This window comes from Oryzias melastigma, linkage group LG3 (genome assembly GCF_002922805.2).
Source record: "Oryzias melastigma strain HK-1 linkage group LG3, ASM292280v2, whole genome shotgun sequence".
Lineage (NCBI taxonomy): Eukaryota > Metazoa > Chordata > Actinopteri > Beloniformes > Adrianichthyidae > Oryzias > Oryzias melastigma.
In genome coordinates this window covers 35,261,044-35,266,265 of record NC_050514.1, presented here as the reverse complement: position 1 = coordinate 35,266,265, position 5,222 = coordinate 35,261,044, and positions in this window count along the sequence as shown.

The window sequence follows — 5,222 nt, the reverse complement described above, 5'->3', positions numbered from 1 at the left end:
CTTTCCCAGTACTTTAAAAAGTGACGAATAGTAGGATCCTGTTGTTGTAATGCACAAAGATCAGAGTGAGACAACCCAGGAAGAACACCAATTTCTTCTTGCACCCCCAAAGTCCCTTCCCCATCCCAGGACATAATTCCTGGTGCGTTATGGGGTGTATACTGGCGGGACAGCGCGTCAGCATTTTTATTCTGTGCGCCTGGGCGATATTTTATAGTTAAATCGAATGCAGCAAGCTCCGACACCCACCTCTGTTCTGTTGCGCCCAACTTTGCTGTAGCCAAATGACTTAGAGGATTATTGTCTGTGAATACTGTACAAGCATGGCCAAACAGATATTCTCGAAACTTCTCGGTAACTGCCCACTTAAGGGCCACCAGCTCCAATTTCATGGAGCTGTAATTACTCATATTCTTCTCAGTTGGCTTCAAACTGCGGCTGGCATACGCTACAGGGCGTAGCTTACCCCCATGCTCTTGTGACAATACCGCTCCTAACCCTCCATAGCTTGCATCCACCTCTAAGACAAAAGGTTTCTTGAAGTCTGCATAGGCCAGAACGGGAGTTGTTATCAAAACAGCCTTGAGTTCCTGAAAACTGTGGTCACACTCTGCATCCCAAAACTCTTTCAGGGGCTTTTTTGGTGTTTTTCCTTTACTACCTGCAGGGAGTTGCCGTGCTACTAAGCGATTTAAAGGAGCAGCAATTTTTGCAAACCCTGCAATAAACCTTCAATAATAGCTTGCAAACCCCAAAAATGACCTGAGCTCTGCCAAGTTATCTGGTGGTTTCCACTCCCGAACTGCAGCCACCTTTTCCGGATCCGTGGATACGCCCTCGGCTGACACAACATGACCCAAATATTTAACTTGCTTTTTAAAAAACTGACATTTTGACAGTTTTACTTTTAAGCCCTGTGTTTGTAACCGAGAAAAAACCTGGTCCAGCCGCTGTAGATGCTGTTGAATGGAAGAGGAGAACACGATAACGTCATCCAGGTACAGAAGCACCGACTGATGACGACAGTCTCCAAAAAGCCTTTCCATCAGGCGCTGAAAAGTACTTGGTGCGTTACACAAACCAAAGGGCATGCGATTAAACTCGAATAACCCAAAAGGTGTACAGAAAGCCGTTTTTGCTTTATCCTCTTCAGCCATTTCCACCTGACTATACCCGCTTGCTAGATCCAAGGTGCTAAACCACTGAGCTCCCGTCAAAGCATCCAGAGATTCATCAATTCTTGGAAGAGGAAATGCATCTTTTCTCGTCTTAGAATTTAACTGTCTATAATCAACACACATTCTTAGGGAACCATCTTTCTTTTGCACTAGCACAATAGGCGATGCGTAGGGGCTACTACTTTCTCTTATAACCTGACTTTGCAACAGCTGTTGAACATGGTTGCGTGCCAGTTCATACTGAGATGGGGGTATCCGCCGATAAGGCTGTCGTACAGGTGTTTCATCAACCAATGGAATTTTATGTTTTATTAAATTTGTGCAGCCAACATCCAGATCACTTTTGGCAAAGACATCCCTGTATTTTAACAACAAAGCCTCAGCTTCTTTCTTGTCCTCGTCCCCTAGGTTGGTAAATGGTGGGAACTCTAAATCTGTTGTGTTCAATGTTGCTTCAGAACAAGATATGGTTGCAACACAACTCTGGGAGTCAACTGTAATGCAAGTTGGTAAATTAGGCACAATGTCCACTGTTTGAACAGTAGCCACTACTCTCCGGGGGGCCAACCATACATCTATGGTACCCACATTGGTGACTGGTACAAATGCCCTTCCCCTCTCCCCTCTTACTAGGGATGGTGAAACCAACAAACCTTCAGGAAGGCAGCTGTCACCTGGCCCGAGTGGCTCTACACAGAGGTCCATTTGTTGCTGTATGGGAACCTGCGGACAAGTAACCGGAACATAAGCAAGACTGCCAGCTGGAATGCAATATGACTTCTTACTCTTGACTCTTACAGGATAAGGATGTGGGGAGTTGCTCACAGCTTCCACCATCTGGCAGTATTTAAGTGCTCTCCTCCAACCACGTGACACTTTGTCAAGGGCTGGTGACTCCCAAAGATCAGGGCCATATTGATTGCATAGTTCATTATAAAGGGGATTCAACACATTCATACCCAACACACCTGGAACAGAAGTCTTTTTGGTTTTCATATAATTGTCCATGGGATCTTCCACAATGAGTATGCCACAGCGTGGTATTGTCACACCCAACACTTTGACTTCCAACTCAATATAGCCCAAATAAGGGATTTTCAGCCCATTAGCAGCCCTCAGTCCCAACCAGCCACAATCCTTAAGTTGTTTGTCTGAAAGGTGTGAAAAATCCTTTTTAAAGGAACTCTCTGTTAGGGTTGTAACCATAGATCCTGTGTCTAACAAACACAAAACCGATGTACCCGCAAAATCTACCTCCCCCTCCAGACACTGACCCACCAAACTGCTTAGAGACACATCCTTGAGCTTATCAATAGAGCCTTGTGTACCCCCCACCAGTGTTTGGCTCTGCACACTAGCGGGTTCTAGTTTCCCGACGTTTTGGGTACAACATCTTTAGATTCAACTTTTACTGTTGTTGGGCAGTTCCTAGCAATATGCCCACTCTGGTCACACCTGAAGCAAATTGGTTTCCCATCTGCTGTTCGTCTAGGCCTCATATTGTGCCCCCTAGAGGGAGGAGACTTTTGTGGAGTAAGGGCCTTGATAACCAGCTCTAATTGAGTCTGTTGAGCTTTTAATAAAGTCATCAGTTCAGCATATTCTGGGGGTGTTGACATTGCACTTTCACTGGAGGCAGACACTTCATTACATTTAGGTCTGAAAGACTGACTTCCATAATGTGACATCCACCTTGTCGCTTCACTCCTAACTTCTCGAATGGTCCACTGTGAATTAACATTAACCAAGTCTCTCAGTCTAAGCCTTAATGCTGCGTCTCTAACCCCATCACAAAATTGATCCCGTAGGTCCTTTGAGGCTGTCGCTGCAGCATGATCATCAGACTTAACAATTTGCTCCATTAATTCCATTAGGCAGTGTGAATACTCAATAAAAGATTCACCGTCAAGTTGCTTGCGATTATAAAACTTCCGTTGCAAAGCAATTCGAGTGTGAGTACAACCATAAACCTCTTTGAGTACATCAAAAATAGTCTCCACACATTCTCTCTGAGCCAATGGCAAAAATTTGATCTCTGTCCGAGCAGCACCTTCCAAGTGTTCGAACACAATCTGAGCTCGTTCCTTTTCTGTCATTCCCCTTGTGTGTGCTAAAGTTCTCATTTGTTCCATCCATTCATCTAAAGTCAATGAATCAGAATCATCACATTTCCCTGAAAAACATGGCAGCTTTTTGTCCTGCTGCACATAAACTACTGGGGATGGTCTTACAGTCTGAATGTCCTCTCGGGTTGTTCTTGATGTTGAAGGTCCCTCCGCGTCACCGCTTGTTGCTCTTAAAGCTGCGAGTTCATTTTCCAAGTCCTTGATCCTCTGAGACATGTCCTGTGCAGCTGCTTCGTCCATGGTTTCTTTGCCAGCCGACTGGAGAGACTGGAGTCGTTTCCGGCCCAAGCTCTCACTCCCGCTGCACCTGCTGTCCTTATGTAAAATAAAAGAAAACAGGCCTACGGTACAAAAACAGTCACTTCCCCAAAAATAATAGGAAAAAATAAATCCTGCCAACAACGCCAAATGCCTCCTGCAACACATGCAGTACAAGCTAGGAAATTTTCCGGTCGAAAATTGCAGTTCACAAAACCACCACTGGTCAGCTTTTTAAAAAAGTTAGTTGTTGTCTAATTTTGCCACTAGTCAATTACTGTTGATTTATTCTTCATCTCCTGAAAAATTAATGACACAATAACCATTAGCAGGTACTGTTTTTTCATTCGCAAGCCTGCATGTCCAAGAATTGAATACTGGAACATGATGTCACGTGACCGAATCTAGCAAGCTGAATGGCTGCAAGCAATGTCTACAAGCATACAGGAGCAGATTTCTGAATTATTATTAGATAATGTGGAAATAAATATTGATTTAATACCAAATTTGTGACTTATTTCTTCTAGTTTGCTTGGTTAGCTTTCCAGCAATATCCCCCTTTCGTGGATTGGAGAGAAATTAGTGAGAGTTATGACAATTTAAAGACTCTAATCTTTGTTTCGGATCACAAAAAATGTCACTGTTTAGCTGTTTATTTAGGAATCAAATTTTACCCTTCTTTTGATCACTTTGAATGCCATAACTTTCTTATACTCTGAGCTATCTTAATGATCTTTATACCATTGGAATGGTCTCTTTCAGCCCTTTCCAGTGATATAAAGATCAGAGCAATCCACCTAATTTGAAATTTGTTGTCACATACCTAACTAAACGTCTCTAATAAGTGGAGACTCCAGCTTTAGGATGAAACACATCAAATATGTCTCTAAGGTGTGGTTGGGTGTGGGTTTGGGTCCACAGCCTTTTAGCTCTCCCCAGTACCTGCCCTAAAAGCGACGTGATGACAGGTGAATGCACGGCGTTCCGCGCCACGCATGCACCACTGGAGCGCACCAACCTGACGCGCCGCCCTCCCGCCCGTCTGCTGCCGGGAGGAGCAACGCGGAGGCTGTAGCGCACAGCCACGCTGCCTTCACGACCGCGCAGAGGCGATTCCGCGGATGGAGATGCTCCGGGTCCTCCCGCAAGTTTTCCGCCAGTGAGAGCCGACAGGAACAACGGAGGGCAGTGCGCGGGTGGGAGAAGAGAAGGAGATCTCCAGCGCAGCTCGACGTCTGCGCCGATGCGTCCGTAACAGAGGAGACAGAGCACCGGAGCCGCACGCGCCTCTCTGCTCATCCTGCCCCTTGAGCGCGCACGCGGCTGACGCAGAGGTGAGTGCTGATGACACGCGGCGCGGGGTGCTGATAGACATTACACTGGGGGCGTGGGGTGGGGGTGTTGTTGCTCTGAAGGTGAGACCACGTGGTTAGAATGATGCGCTGTCCCAGCCGGCGGCCGCAGCTCCAACTTTCTGCGCATCGGGGAGCAGCCCCCGCCGGCGGGGAGCGCGCGCGCACTGCCGCTCTGATAAACATCAACAATCAGACTCAGACAGCATGCATACAATTTCTGTTCCAACCTGCAACCTGACAACAGCAGCTGGACCTCCATTTTTCTCTCTCCATTGTCTGAGTAATTTGGGTCCGTTTGGTAAATG